Here is a 17197-nt window from a genome sequence, read left to right as displayed (position 1 = left end):
TGGGAATCCTGCCAGGAAAAATAGAAGCACCAAAGTTTAGAACAGAAAAAGGTTTAAAAGTCCCAGCTAGCTAATCACTTCTGAGGCAGAATGCAGAAAACTCACTCTGAGACAATCTTGAAGCAATAACAGACTTGCAGAATGTCTGGTCTTTTACCTATTTCCCGCCCTCAACTGAAAGAGGCAGTTCAGTAATAAGAAATATATAACTCAAGGCTGTGCTAAGTCAGACACAAGGAAAGAGTATTGCCCACAATAGTGAGCCAGCAAGGTACCATTTCCAACATCTCTTACGTATAGCCCTGCAGCCACAGAGGGACCACAAAATTCTCCCTACTGCAGCAGTTTTGCAAGCATGTTCTGCTACTATGAACAGCCATATGATTAGAGGCAATATATTCATATACTAGACCATAAGGGAAAAAACTAATCACATGATCACCATTACGTTTTCCTGTAACATATACAAGGCAACCTCAGACAACAGCTTCTTTCTTAAACAGGATCAGAAATACAGTATAAAAAAGATTCTGAGACAAACACATTAAGCAGAGAAAATGCAAACTCTGCAAGTCATGGATGGATGCACAGACATACAGATGGGAAACAGGAGTGCCTTTATTGTCACCCAATCATTTGTCAGCCAGTACCTCATAACACCAGAAAATCGACAAATTATGATGTTCCCCATAGCTGTACAGGTCTTCAAGGGCTTCTGAAGAGAAGTCTTTGCTCCTCATCTGGTGTGTTTGCTTTCTGGCATCTTTCACTTAAGAGATGACAAAAAAGTTTGCCAGATTAAATTTATAATCTTCTGAGTTTTTTTAACCTGAGAAAACACCCTTGTGCTTAGAAGTAGAAATTTCCCTGGAAATCTGAAGGAAGTGATTCAGTATGCAAACAGCACAAGACCAGAGACAAGATACATACTTCATTTTACAAAAAGTTAAAAAAATTCTTCTATATCCTGTGATCCAATTTCCCAAATGCAAAGAGTCATTCCTGCCAGTCTCCTAAATAAGCTGCTGCACAGACACATATATCACTGAAGGAGATGTGCACAAAAAGCTGTATGAGTAACCAAAAGGGCCTTTGGTCTTGAAGATACCAGAGGTATCTTCAGACCTAAGTCATTGGATGCATCCAGTGAAAAGTAAAGCTTTCAAAGTACAGTGTCTATATAAGAAAGAAAGCTGAGAAAAGTAAGAGCCAGATGATTTAACTATTCATACTTCCTCTTTCTTTTTACTTGCTTGATAAAATGTTCTGTGAAAAAGCCATATGATGACCAATCTAAAAATAAGTGAGTACTATTGCAGGTTCATTAGAGCAGAAGGCAGCAATTCTTGAGATACTAATTTTGCCTGGGCTGCTGCCAATATCATTAGCCCTGTCATTAGCTCAGCTCTGGTGGCACTAGTAATGACATTTGCAGAGCATGGCTGGGCTGTAGCAATGCCCTGCCAGCTGTTTGTGCCTATTGCAGCTACCCAAGGCACATCCAGTAGTCCCATTCTCCTATTCTTTCATTGGGTAGTATTTACAGGAGTCAAGTGAGAAGAGAGCTTTACACCCTCCAGCGTCATTGCCATACTTTTTTTTTGCTTTTTACTTCAGACTACAACTGTTTGAGGGATATTCCTCAGTGATTTACTGCAAGGTTTCCCTCTTTTCAAGTCTTTCTTACAAAAAGTTATCAGAAACAAGAAGTAGCTGCCAAGATTAGAGATGCTTATTTAGACCCCAGAAGAAGCCTCTCCAAACTCTCAGTCTCCTTCATGTTCAGATTTCATTACTGTTAATTTAAAAGCTGAGAAAGAGTAGGTGTTTTGAAACACTGAAGAAGCCAAGTGCATCAAAAGCCTCCTCTGACTGCAGAGAATATTTTGGCTGCTACTCAGAAGTTACTACCATAATTCAATTATTTTAACTCCAGCTAGGCTTCAGCATTTTGAAAGAAAGACTGGCACAGGGAGGAGAAACATAAAGCACTAGAACAGCAAAACTAAGGTCCAAGCAGCAGAAGGAGAATGTGCTTCCAATAAAATGAAAATATTTCATAGCTAATGACAATAATGCAGGGCTTTTTCTTCTCTAAAGTTCTCACCCTACTTGAAAAGTTTTCCAATACCTTAGCCATTAGGATCCAACAGACCACAGAATAGATGTAAATTCTGGACATAAATTCATGAAGGTCTAAATTATACTTTCAGTTTCATATTCTGATGTTTTATGGATCTAATTTTTTATGATTTATACAAATATAAACCACAGTATTATGTTTGTGAGTTACATAGAGGCTTGATATAGTATTTATATATACTAAATAAAACATACGCCCTTCACTGTCTTATTTTGAAGCACGCTCTAGCAAGAACCAAGAAAAATATTAAATTGAATATTTAACAGTATTTGCATGAAAAATTAATAATAGAATTAGAAAATATTTGTATTTTTTTTCTTCCTTATTTCTCAGGTACTATTTCATTCTTTCAAAGTCAGAAACTAAGGCTGTCAGTATTTTTTTCTGTTATGAAGTCTATGAACAGTGATTGTTAAGGAGATCAGAAGTTCTATCTTGTGAGTTACTTCACATAAACATCAGTTAATGGGGACTTTGATTTGCTAAGCAAAACTTGACAGGAAATTGCATACGCAGCAGAAAAAATGAAAAATTTACCTTTTCATGTCTTCCTCCTCCTCTAATAATTTCCCACAAGTCAGATAAAACAAATTTTATTCATTTCTCCTACAAGGAATATATACTGCTGGCCATATACTGGCAGACTGTTTGCTTGGAGGAGACCTTTTCCTCATGTTGCTCAAATATCTGTGAAAAGGTCAGGTATCCCAGCCAGGTATAACTGGACCCTTCTCAGTACCATGACTTATTTGGCCATCTGCATCTGTCAATACAAATACAGCAAACCAAAGGCAACAACATATTTTGTAAGTGAAAAACAAGTGGACAGGCCATTATTTCTATCTCATCTCATGCTGAGGTAGGTCGAACTAATAAATTTTTAATACCAAATAGCAACAGTGCAGTATTGGTTAGAGCTAATAACAGGCCAAAATAATTGTTCCAGTTCTTACTTACAGAAAAGCTCTCCCAAAGTAAAGAGAAGAAAAGACCACAAAGTAACCATATAGGTTCAGAAGATACTCAACTTACCCACCATCAAATTCTAATTATTAGCACAGTAGCTATACTAGATTGTGGTTTTCCATGGAAAAGAAAATGTATGCTTTAATCACAATGAAGAAATTCCAAACACCAATAACTTCATGATACAGAATTTTGTCTCTATCACTTGTGAAAGTATTTGCAACCTTTTCCTTACACTCTTTTTGTTAAATACTATGATCAAAAACATATATGTCACTTGTGAAAGTATTTGCAACCTAACCCTTTTTGTTAAATACTATGATCAAAAACATATATATCTTTCTTAACCTGCATACACTTTATACTACGATGTATTTCAATACCATTTCCATGCATTTTATTCACTGTGTTTTCCACCATCTGAAGACTGTTTTTAAGAAAACCTAAGCTCATGCAAAACACTTGCAGGATCAATCTCATGCTAGAGATACAACTGGACTAGTCCAATAAGCTTTCTGCACCATCTCAAGCAACTTCATTCAAGGTCCTAAAATAGTGTTATTTTGCTATTATTTTTAATGTCTATTTTAGTGCAATTCAAGTTGTTTGAAAGAAGAGAGTAATTTCAAATGGCTACAAAAATTCAACCATATTCAGTTGGATTAATATAAGTAAAGGTGAAGTCATCATTACAGGCTTTCATTTTTACTCCTGCTGATGGCAAAATGTCAGTGAAAGGTTCCCAGCAACACTTTTGAAATAAGTGCTATTCAGGAGACTAATTCTTGAATGTGAGAGTGGAATCACATCCAGCCTAAGCAGAAGAAAATCACTGCCCTTTCTGCATCTATACAGAAAATACAAAACTTTCTAGCTACGCTTAAAAGACTAAAAGGTGCTGGCATCATGCACAAATCTGCAAGAATTGAAATGTCATGTTCACTCTGGGAGAGAAAAGAATCCTCAGGTGCTCATTACCACTAAAAAGTGTTCCCACAGAAACCAAACCCCAGGCTTTCTCTACATGATCAGCTTTTAAAGGTTAATTAACAATAGGAAGTGATAAAAATTTATAACCTACTGCTTATAATTTTTTAATGGTGTGATTTCCAATTTTTTATCATTGGACTTACACTTGAAATCAAAGTCCCATCTGCTCACATCTCATGAAACCCTGGGGACAAAAAATAAAATTTAATATTCTAAACCTTTTATTCCATGCTGGAGATAGAGAATTCATTCATTTTCCATCCACATGCCCCCAGGATGCAGATTCTATGCAACTTTGAAATAAACATCCTTGAAAACTCTGTCATAATCTACAACACTTAAGCAAAAGAAAATTAGAAACAGTATGTCATGGTTTAACCCCAGCCAGACGCCAAGCCCCACAAAGCCACTCACTCAGTCCCCTACCATTAGAAGCATGGAAAGAATCCAAAGATAAAAGCAGGAAAATTCGTGGGTTGAGGTAAAGGAAGTTCAACACAGAAAGCAAAAGCCTCCCACACAAACAAAGCAAAACAAGGAGTTAATTCATTGATTCCTGTGGGCAGGCAGGAGATCAGACATCCCCAAGACAGCAGGGCCCCAGCACAGGTAGCTGTGACTTGGGAAGACCAACACCAACATGCCAAACATTCCCCCCTCACACCCCCCACTGCTCCTTCATCTCCCCACTTCATACCCTGATCCCCCATGGTCTGGAATATCCCTTTGGTCAATTCGTGTCACCTGTCCTGGCTTTGTCTCCACCCAGTCTCCCAGGGACCTCCAAAATCTTTGTCAGTGTGCTGGTACAAATAGCTGAAAAGGCCTTGGCTCCATATAAGACTTGTTCAGCAATAGCAAAATCATCTCTATATTATCAACCTGGTGATTAGCAGAAATCCAAAATACAGCCCCACACCACCCACTTTGAGGAAAATTACTGCTCTAGCCAAAACCAGAACCGATAATTCAAAAATATCTATTACCTGATCACTTTTGCAATTCAATATATATTTCGTGTAGAAATTTTGTTGCCTTATAAGACTATGGAAGAAAGGTGAGTTAGAACAAAGTAAAACTTTTTTCAGTAACTGAGAACTCTGGACTTGAGGCCTTGCACCTGTTATTTCATATGTGAGGGTTGCACAAATTTGCACATGGATTTAAGGCATTGCAATTGTGCACTACAGAAAAGCAACCAGAAATCTCCAGTCCTGAGAGAACCTTTCTATTCTTCTAGATCATTGCAGCTACTCATGGCTGGAAAAATGTTCACCTACATGATTACACCTGACTTGCACAATGACAACAAGCATCATTTGCAAGATAATTTTCAACCTGAAAAATATAGGCTGTGTCCACAATGCAGTTATAATTCACTGGAAGCATTTGAACATTCACCACAGGAGGGCAATCCTGATACTACAGCAGCAAGGTGTGTACCTGTGTGCGATCTCATGTCCATGCTTTCCCCACTTTCAATTGACAGGGTGCAGTTTCCATACTGGAAGCTGTGTCCTCTTCACCAGCATGCTGATCATGAAAAGGAGTGCTTTTTAACTGAGGATCATTGTTACAGCAGACTTTCCTTTGGCTCCCAGTCTTGTTTCTAAACAGTTCAGGGCATGGACAGATTAGAATTTCTGGAAGAGTTAGTGCTGGTTCTGCAAGTGTGGTTACCCAAAAATATTGAAAACCATCCATGTGGCCAAGTTAAAATGCAAAATTTCTAATATTCAATGGCAGAACATTCTTGATATCAATCCAAATCATAACCAGGATATTGTCATAGGGTAAACAACCCTATGGTAAAAAAAGGAATACAGATCTCTGTATATCAGCAATCAAGTGCCCTGAAATGTCTCAACTCATAGAAGAAACACCTCTTCAAGGAAGAATTTATTCCTTCACTATATTTTGATAGGTCCATGGATCTAAGCGAGCAATTGCACCCCATTTACTTAGGCAGTTAAACAAAAGAAACCTTTGCTTTCATCTTATCTCTAGAAGACATTTCATCGTGAAAAGTGCAACGTACTTTTTTCAAGAACACTAACATTTTGAATCCATGGATATCCATTAGATTTTTGCTAAGCAAAACAGTTAAATACGTCTGCTGAAATTTTCATAGCCTAAAAGTAACATCACTCCATGCTGCCAGCACAGAGTTTGGAACATACATTAGAACAAAATACTGTCAAAACTGAATTGCCAAAAAGCAAAAATAAAGGATTAAAGATGGCAGACCAAGTCAGAGATGTGAACCAAGTAACCCACCTTATTGTGAGAATGCTTCCAAATACCACCAGGAGGTATCAACTTATTCCACCATGAAAGCACTGAGTCATGTCACAACAGTAAGAAGTAATATTTAAGAAAGACTGTGTTTGTAATTTTTTATATTCTATTGGAAACAGAAGTTCCACTTATGATTAATAGCAGAATCCTGGTGCCTTCTGATCTCACATCACCATAATCTGACATTGCCTGACTTCAGCAGAGCTGTTATTACTTGTTTTCCTTTGACAACAGACAGTCCTTTTATTTAAGAATTAGAAGCTTACTGCTTTTGCATTGCTCTAATAGGGCTACTCAGGGGAACATTTTTTTTTCATGTTTCATGTCTACACTGTTTTCCTGAAATGCTTGAAATTCAGACAAATGTGTTTTGAAATGCTGGGTCTTGAGAGTATATATATGCACACAAATGTACCCACTCACTCACACTCTGCTTGCACAGAAACAGAGCAAGCATCCAAAACAAAAATTTTGCTTTGAGGCACCTTTCTGATGCACAAACACCAGAGGCTCAATGCAAGTTGTCAGAAAACTGCAGTGAAAGGCTCCTGTTCAAGGGTACTGTATTAAAGTTCAATGGTATCTGAATGTCACTTGGGCTCTAGGGCTGTCCACAGGGCAGTCATTCCACAGAGTGTTTCATGTAAAGTGGGATACATTCCAGTGCACTGTGACCCCTCCTTGTAGACACCAGGTCACAAACCAGTGGGGAGGGCTGCAGAGCAAGGACCTGCATACATTTATGTTAGATAGGCATCTAGCTTCTTAATATAGGTATTCCATCCTCAGCATGCTCCTGTGTTAGGCTGCCTGACAATATCACAAGAGATTGCTCATACTCAAAGAAACTTTCGTATATTTAAGGTGTTTTGCTTTGATCTTGAAAAGAAAATATTCAGCTTTGCTTTCCACACAGGTTAAACATTCGGACATAGACATGTAGGAGTGCTATTTCAAGGATCAGAACAACAAAAATTAGTTAAAAATAAAAATGCCCCAAAGCTATTTCTTGCAGTAACTGAAATCTTCAATACACAATGATGAGGGGAAGAGTATTGAACCTTAGAGAACCTTTATTAACTACTTTTTGGACCGGGAATACTAATCCTATTGCTAATTTTTGAAATATTGGGTCTTTAAACCCAACAGTTGCTCAGAAATGTATATCTTGTCTGGGTCCATTAAGATTCTGTATATCCTACAAATCATCATAAATTAAAAATACTATTCTTACAGAATTATGTATTAAGACTCTTGAATCTGATGCTGTGCTGAATCTGTTTCTTCAGTACCATTGCTTTGTGTACATTCTTTTTCAGACAAGAAAAGTCAAGAGTTACTAAAAATCCAAATACCATGTTCTGAACATCATCACAATAGCCAACACACTCCAATACCAAAAGAGAAATCGGCAACAGCAAGTGTCACTGTTTACTTCCCTCTCTATCACTCAGATATGAGATCAGCAACATCCCAAAAGCTGAATCTTACAAGGAAAAGGTGACATGTTCATTTTAGGGACAATGATTTCACAAACCTAAAGTCTGGGTTTTCTTTCTGAAAGCAGTTTCAAGTAGACTGGGAGACATTACAAATTATGTTTTAGAGCAAACTTTTTTCTCTTGTGTATAAATTTTAAAAATAATCAGATTTGTCTCATGTTATGTTCATCTACAACATTTTTTTTCCAAATATTTTCTTGATGCGCTGGGAGACATAGATCGCTAAGTCCTCTGACCTTCTGCCCAAAGATATCTTCATATTTTTTTAATGTAGAGGAAAATGTGCAAAACTGCGCATCTGATTCTGTGTGGAAGAACAGGCTCTTCAGAGTGTGAATAGAGTGAAGACTAAAGCAAACATTCATTATTGTAGAACAGCAGTTCCTGATATCCACAGCTGCCAATAAATACTTTTTTTTTTTAAGTATAAGAGGATTTTGCTAGTTTATCTTGAGTCTACTTGTAATTGCTGAATGGTTTGAGGTTGGAAGGAGCTCCTGGAGATTACCTGATCCAGCTGCCTGCTCAAGCAGGACTACAGAGATCCAGTTGCCCCAGACTATGTTCAAATGGCTTTTGAATATCTCCAGAGAGGGAGACTCCACAATATCCTTGGGCAACCTGTGCCAGCTGTGGACTCTCCATCCCTGGAGATAATCGAAACTGTCAGGATACCATCCTGGGCAACAGCCTCTGGATGACTGTGATTGAGAAGGAGCCCTGGACAAGTTCCCAGAGGGACTAATGACCCAGTATATGGGGATTAGAAGGTTCAATTCAAGGCTTATTTATTATTCAGATACTGAATTAGGCAGCCAGATATTGGCATTAAAAAGAATGGAGCACGATCAAAAGCTACACTTTTAACTACTATATGTTCTAGGAAATAACAGTCTTGTTCTTAGGAGAAAAATACCCAAAATTTTTCAGTTTCAATCTTGCCTTCAGAGTATATCCAGTACATTTTCACTGTTAGGCTTGGGTTTTGGCGATTTTTTTTTCTTTTTGGCAGAGGAAAAAAGCATGTAGTTGCATCCTAGAAAAACAACTGCAGAAAGTGACTAGAATATTCTAAATAAAATACTATTTTTCCTTAAGCATTAAAAAACCTTCCTAATTATATATGTACCTAGGAAGATATTCCATCTTCAAGAAGCACTTAGAATGTCTTGGTTTTCTCACAAAGCTTCCCTTCTGTTTCTAATTCTATAATTACTCAAGTGGTCCCAATTGCAACTGAAAGCCTTACATAGAGATTTAGGTTAATTTCAAAATTAAATTTTTAAAAAACCCATTATTGAAATAGACTTTGCCAAATGGAATGAAAGTGAAATGGAAATTATTTCTGTAATGTGGAATTTTTAAACTTCTCTAATGTAGTCTACTGCTGCCTCCTACCAATTTAGCATCCAAACTGCCTCCTGAGATTTTGAGGTTCTTATAAACTCTGTTGTTCTCTTCTATCAGCAGCCAGAGTACTGACAACTTCACAGCATTTACAAGTGTCCCATTTCTCAAACACCTCAATGCAGACATAGCTTCTGGAGGATGGAGGACCTTTGACATTTAGATCCCTTCTTCACTGCCTTTAATTAAAATTATCATACCCTAAGAGTCTGCAGACTGAGTGCATTTCTTTAGGTGATCATCACCAAACCTACCCTCATTAGGATTCTAATGGGAGATCTCTGCAAGGAAATAATGGAAATTTGATCACCCAGATCAAATCACATGGAGAATTTCTATCAGAATCCAGAGACTGCCAACTCCAAATCCATAACAGGAGAGCAGGAAGTTCTGTGCTTTCTGTACAAGTGGTCAACATTCCAGATTTTACTCAGTTAATTCACAAAGGAAAGGAGTATGCATTTTCATAGGCCTTGAATATATTATACATGTTATGAAAAAAAAACATCTGAAGCCATAATTTTCATAAAGATGTTATGTCTGGAGAATGTGGCCCTCTGGGTTCTTCACACAATACCCAGAAAAAGAAATTAAACAAGAAAATGCTAGCAATTTTACTTGCTCATAGAATCACATCTGATACCACCTTGGGAGATAGAGCTTTTGTTTGATATCCACCTGTTTGACCTGTCAGAATAAAAATACAGCAGTTGCAGCAGATGTGAGTCAAAGAGAAAATATCACTGACAGTGACATCTTTGTCAGGAAGGACAACTTTCCTGCTGAGAGAGTTATGCTAATTACCTGGAAATTCACAGCTGTTGAATACCAACCTCAAGATGTTTGAAAGCAAAAGCAGATATTTTAAGAAAAAAAAATAGTACTTTGTACCAGTAAATTTGTCTTCAAAGCAAAAATGTAACCAGCTCTGCTTGAAGTCCTTTAAGCTTCAGCCAGACTTTTACACTGACCTCCAGTATAGCTGATGTCTAACAAGAACCACAATTCTGCTAAAAATTAACAATCTCACCTCACTTGCAATTCATTGCATATTTATCTGAAAGCCAAGTTTTACTCTCAAGGAAATGCAAAAATATCTTAATTTAGAAAACAATTTTTTGCACTTGAGAAACCACAGTAAAATTAATGCTGCTAAAATCAGCTCTAAAATAAGGTTCTGTACATATAGTTCAAAAAGATCATTACAGGAATGAGTAATGACCTGTCACAAGTCTCTCATTTGACTAAAGAGCAGTGGATATTTGCATGTTCAAAATAAGGCAATCACACCATGTCTCCATTTCAGCCCTGGTCTCAAGACAAAACCAGAAACAAGGCAGTTTTGAACTCACAGTCCATCACAACACTTGATCTTTCACAATTATAGGAAATACATGGCTTAAGTTGTGAATGCAAACACAAGGGGACATAACTGGGGAGAGGGGATGGGGGAGTGCATAAGGAATAACTGAATATCCAAAACAATTTCTAAACTCTCAAGCCAAAGCCTATCTGCTACTTGCTACCACTATGGACTGATTCCATATTTTGATAACATCTACACAAAAGCAGCACCTCCTGAAATTCACCAACTCACAGAAAAAGAGATGAGACATAACCACAGATTAGAAAACTCATCACAGAATATACTTCTGCACATAGACTACTATCAAAAATAACCAGGGACCTGAGGTTCCACAAAGAGGAGAAATGTTCCCAAAAGTGATTCCCAAAAGTTGCCAAAAACAGATTGTCTAGAAAAAAGAGGAGAGCTAGGAGACACAAAGAAACTGATCAGTGCTGGGGAAAAACCTGGAGATGAAGGATGTACGGAGCAAAATGCCAGTGGTGCGCAAGAACCAGAGTCTTTAATACCTGCAACTGTGGGACAGTGAGCATCCCCACAGCAGCAACCACAACCTCCTGCCCAGCCTCCCCAGACCCACAGCAATCTCTTTGCCAGGAACAGAAAGCAAGACCTAGAGAATGCAGCATTGTGTAAGAGTGAGGAAGGTCATGAGAGCTAGAGTCAAGCAGGGCAAAAGATCTCTGCTCATCTGTTCTTAGATTTACCCACCCCAGCATCTAGATCTGCACTAAATTTACTTTGCCTAACCCATGACAAGATATTTTCCAGCCCAGCTCCAAATCCTACCTTTTTTTTTTTTGAGTTAAAAGTTCTGTCACTCTCAGGGTAGTGAATACATTTTCATTTTTTTCCATCCTTTAAAACCTTGGGTTTATCCAAATCAAGTGTATGTAGTGAATGACTAATATCTCTGCCTTGCTAGAATAGTGACATTTACACATCAGGTTACAGAATGGCTGGTTTTAATTCAAAACCCAATATTCAAATTAATATCAGTACAGCATTCTGGAAACCTGGATAAAAAGATCCAGACATCTGTTTACTTTTATAACAGACTCTCCCATTTTTATGCAACCACTTTCCTCACCTATCTTTCCTCCATAAGTAAAGCCTCTACAACAGAGATCAAGATTTACACCACGTGTCAGAGAATAATTAACATGTAGTCAGAATAACAGGTATATATTTATCACCTAAGGTTATTTTCCATTTTATTTTCAGTAATTTTTCATGTGAATTGTAGATAAAGCAAACATCATTGAGGAGCTTGAAAAAAATAGAATCATATTATAAGAACACCTGTTAGTGCTTCTAAATAAAATACCTTTCTAAAACAGAATCCAAAGAGATGGAATAGGCTACCATTTCAGCAAGAAAAAATAATTATGCTTTCAGAGAAAAAGGTTCATCTTATGAAAACCTGCTCTCTTTCAATAACTGAAATGAACATGTATGACAAGATGAGAGCTTGGAAATTAAGACTCTAAGATATAATCGCAGGCAGACTCATCTATAAGTCACTTTTGCCAATTTGCACAATCAATCTTTCCTCTCTATTTCAGAAAGAGTTTTAACAAAAAAAAACCCCAAACCATTAATTAAAAATTTTCATCAAGTATGATATCTGTATTTATTATTTTACTAAAACTTAAAGAAGCCATAGTACATAGAGAAACATACTAAAACAATCATTCCTCACCACATCTGAAAACTGATTTAATCTGCTGCCAAAACATCTCATGTTTCACTTATTTCATTCAACACTACTTTGCACTACTTTCTGTGTCTCCATAGATGACTTATCTCATGGAAAATTGCCAGGATAAGCAACTAAGGATATTTATACTTAGCATGATTATTCCATTCATTCTCTTGGTTAAAAAGTGTGACTGTAAATAAAAGCCTTCATCCCAAAAGTGCAATGAAGCATATTTGCTAGAGGTTACTCCAGACTAAAGGGTAAGATTTTTTACTCTTCTAGTTGAACATGATGTCACTGAAGGCAGAGCCATGTCACTATCCAGCAGTTGAAAATATGATCAATATATCTGGGATTTGAAATTACTCTTAAGATCTGTGCTTATAAGATAGAGAATCTGCAAGGCGATCACTTTTTCTAGTTCTTGAATAACAAAGGAAAGCCACCATAAAACTTCACAGAGCATAATTTCTCACTGAAATATCAATTTACAAACTTTATACTCTTAATGCTATTTGTATCAAAGATAGCCTGCTAAAATTTAGACTGACTTTTGGTCTTGTTCATTTATTGACACCTATAGTCTTCACCTCACTAGTATATTATTATTATTTCCAAGTAATGAGTTGCTGGTTAGTAACAAAGAAGTTCACTCCAGATACTAGAGTGACTGCATTTGTGGGAAACAGAAGAACAATTGGTACTCCTTAACTTCTGTAAGAAATTGGACATGAGCCAGCAATGCACACTCAGCCCAGAAATTCAGTTGTGTTCTGGGCTGCATGAAAAAAAAAAAGAAAAGCATGGCCAAAATTTGAGGGAGGTGATTCTTCCCCTCTTCTCTGCTCTGATGTGAGTCCACATGGAATACTACTTGTGCCTTTGAGATCCACAAGTAAGACATGGACCTGGTAGAGTGGGCCCAGAGGAGGGTCCCAGAAATGGTCAGAGGGCTGGAGTGCCTCTCCTATGACTCCAGATTCAGAGTGGGACTGCTCAGCCTGGAGAAGAGCAGACACCAGGGAGACATTATTACAGAGCTTGAATAAGTAGAGGGTGTGTAAGAAGGTGAAGCAAGACTCTTTACAAGGGTCTGTAGTTACACAACAAGGGCACCAGTTTTAAAGTAAAAGGAGGGGAGATATAAGGAAGAAAGTCTTTATGAAGGATGGTGGCTGCCCAGTGAAACTGTGCATGCCCCATTCTTGAAAATGGCCAAGGTCAAGTTGGATGTGGCTTAGAGCAACCTGGTCTAAGTGGACAGTTTCCTTGCTTATTGCAAAGGTGTTGAACCAGAGGATCTTTAAATGTCCCTCCCAATCAAACCATCTTATGATTTTATGACTTCTTCCTTTAACTGAATAATCTAAACACTTTATAGTTCTCAATCATATTTCCTTCTTAATAACATAAAGGTCTTGTTTTGAATTGTACAATTGAATTGTACAGTTCTTGATTGTTCTTCATATTCCCTTTTGCACTGAACTTGCCTCTCCATACCAAAGTGTTTTTATATATATGTATTAAAAAAATATATATAAATAAACATTACCGTGTGGTCTGCAAACAAACCTTAATTCATCATCATTGACATTTATATTTATTTTTATTCATAACATGTTACCCTTCTTATAGGTTACTGCATGGCACCACAGCCCACTCAGCACCTTCAGCAAAGTCTCACAACAGCTGTTCTGCTGTGCCTGAGAGAGCTGGTGTTCTAGACAGGAAAAATTTCTCTCTTTCCAAGTTTTTTCTTCATACCAGAATGTAATTTTTAAGAAATGTATATAAATTAAGCACCTACCTCTGACAGGTGCTTGATTTTCATCCCAGATACTTATGATTCAATATTTTTTAATAATTCAATAAATAAATAAAAGAAACCTGTGCAGGTGCAGGGAAATTTAAGTGTTATTTGGAAGTATTTTCCATACAAGAAAAAAGTTGGGACCCCTTATTCTAAAAATACAGGTTGCAATTTTTCAAGTGGCTTTAAGTAGAATTGACTGATAGCTTCTGGCTTTTAACACATTTTTCGTAAAAGGGCTATATAGGCTCAAGTTTCAAAGAGAAGAAAAGTAAACAGAATCGCTAACAAAACTTCACATCTCCTGTTCCCAGCTGTCCTAAAGCATGAAAATGTCCCCCACAACTGGATTATTATTCTTCTAAGACTTCTCATTACCTTTTCATATCAAAATGACACAGTATTTCTAGAAGCGTAGGAGACCTACACCTAAGTTTCCAAACCTTGACATTTCATTCAAGCACTTAGACACAAATGAAAAACACCAGCCCTCAAAAATTGACAGCAGTGGTTATATAAGTGAACTGTTGACTGCAGTAAACAGTAATCATATTAAAAAAAAACACCCAAATTAAAATCAAGCATAAGACTTCCATCAAGCAAATGGAAGAATAGTCTCCCTCCTGTCTGTTGTCAGACATTTACATGGGTAATTCAAATCCCCATGAAAGCTTATAAATTCCCATTGTTTGCAAAATAAAAAAATAAAAACAAACCCGTTGTAAGTCTTCTATGCAACTAGCCAAAACCATGGGAACAAGCAGAAAACAAAAGAAAAAAAATAAGATACACAAATTCTGCCCAAAAATGCAAACTGTACTATTACAAAATATTAAGTCAGGTTGGATAACTAACAAATATTTTTTGTTAAATTCAGTTCAGTGAATTAAAGTCATCCCACCTTGTTAGGGACAGAAGCTGTTTTCACTTCCCATCTGCTGAGGGGCTCTTCTGCAGCATGCCAGTGATCCCTACTAAATTCAAAAGCTGATGTGTCTGTACCACAGCACTCTCTCAGATGCCATTTGACAAAGCATCTTGTAATCCTACTCAGACAGAACAGATGTTTTGGATGTCTCTTTTCCACCAGTAATTCTTCCAAATAAGACAGGGTATATATGAGTGAATTACACATACAGAGCTGTTACTAAGGATGTCAAACTTTCATTGATTTACAAAGAAGAAGGCACAAGTTCCTCACTGCTCTCCACAATGTCCAACAATGAACAATGCCCTGGGAATTGTTACAGCCATTTTTTGCACAGGACACAGCTGCAGGCTTTTCCTGGCCTGTATCCATCTGCAAGTGTCACTATGGCTCAGGATTATCAAGGCAGCACCAAATTTTCACACTGCCTTGCAAACTTTTCATCAGCCTCTAAGTCCACTTTAAAAGCCCATATACACAAAAGTTAAAATGAAACTGTCTAAGAAGATTTAATGGTTTACTAGCACCATTTTAAAATACTTTTAAATAGAGTATTATGGTACATAATCTTATAACAGGCATTGCTTGAGGCTTGCTAAAAGCTTTTGTTAGGCTTGTTGTTTCTGCAGAAAATGGAGACAGTCAAACATATTTTCAAACATGAAGACAAACATGTCTTCAGTCCTTTTCCATTTAAACCATATTTAAAATTACATCAGCTTTATGTCAAGAAATTGAATGACACAAACATACAGCGTTTTGTATTTAAATTAAATGGCAGAAGTGCCTCACTGAAGAAAACAGTTTAAAAAGTAGCTTATTTTTAACTTTGTAGATTTTTAACAACAAAACTGAGTGGGAAAAGAGTAGGTTAAACCTGAATTGTGAAATATACATAGTTAAGTATAAGAGGAAAAAAGAAACTACAACATTATCTAAATTCACAATTGACTTAGTTGGAGCATGCTCAGGTTCTTCCATCTTCATATATGACTTTTCTGCCAGGAAATGCTCAGTTTTTATTTATATTGAAGCCAGCTCTGCTTCAAGAAAGTACTATGTAATAATTGCTACAGGGCTGTGTTAAACACTACTGTTATATGGCCCTTTAGGGCTTTAGATGTGCTTCTGAGCTGCTTGAAAGTTTGAGACTGAAGCAAACCACTTGGCTGACATTCGTGATACAAGTTCTGATAGCAATCCCTGTCTTGACAGAGAGGATCTTTCAAGTGCAGAAATAAAAGGTCCAGATATCAACACTGCTTATCTTCTCCCCCCTAGCTTGAGCTGATCTCCTTAAAAATAACCCAATTAAATACCAGCAGGTCTGAAGTAGGGCCACTGACAGCATGTGCCTGGTCACAAGTCCCACAAGAAGCCAAGACAACACAGTCCTGATGCAGATGCCAGAGGAAGGACAGGACCTCTGTGCAACTCCAGTGGTTCAAAAGGTCTCAATAGCCTGGATATTGCTCCATGGAAAGAAAATACTGACCCAGCAAAAACACAGTTGGAGGACAAATTTCCATTGCCATAGAGAAATATGAGCCCATGAGGCCAGAATTTAACTACAGATTTTAATAACTCAAAATACATTTTTTCAGGTCTTCAGCATTTTAACAGCTTTGTTTCAATTAGTTTAATCAAACTGTATTTCAAGAAAAGTATTTATCTTAACACAACACAAGACATATTCATTTCTCCCATGCATGAGAATTAAGGATTTACAATACCACACATAACATAAGGCAAGGAAAAACCAGCCTGGACTGTAATGTGAAAACACATAGGTGAGAATGGCTGCTGGGCAGCAAAATATTTGGAATTCAGGTTTTGCTGTGCCTTGTCCTAAGAACTTGCAAGTCTGCTGCTTCTCACCTACTGTGTTCTTATTTGACAGTCTCCCATCTGCTTCACTCCTTAGATTTTTCATGCCTTTGCACCTATTAATTTATCTGGTCTCTCCTTTGTCAGCTAGCACGTGTCCTGAATGAGTGGAGGCAAGACAAAACAAAATACACTTTTTTCCCCCCTCACATCAGCATTTTTCCATTCTTTTTGACAAACCCTCTACTGTCACCATTA

At 37.3% G+C, this 17197-nt stretch overlaps 1 long non-coding RNA gene across 1 annotated transcript; it reads right to left on the bottom strand.

Annotated features, from left to right (window-relative positions):
• Nucleotides 1-621: 621 nt before the first annotated feature.
• On the bottom strand, nucleotides 622-5702 carry LOC120497482. Its single transcript, XR_005626514.1, has 4 exons — nucleotides 5543-5702; nucleotides 4243-4283; nucleotides 2681-2906; nucleotides 622-769 (listed from the first exon to the last, which is right to left on the bottom strand). It is a non-coding gene; the product is annotated as an uncharacterized LOC120497482 (long non-coding RNA).
• Nucleotides 5703-17197: the final 11495 nt, after the last annotated feature.

Source organism: Passer montanus, unplaced genomic scaffold (assembly GCF_014805655.1).
Source record: "Passer montanus isolate IOZ18808 unplaced genomic scaffold, ASM1480565v1 scaffold13, whole genome shotgun sequence".
NCBI lineage: Eukaryota > Metazoa > Chordata > Aves > Passeriformes > Passeridae > Passer > Passer montanus.
The sequence above is the reverse complement of the archived record's forward strand: the minus strand, read 5'-3'. Positions and strand labels throughout refer to the sequence as shown.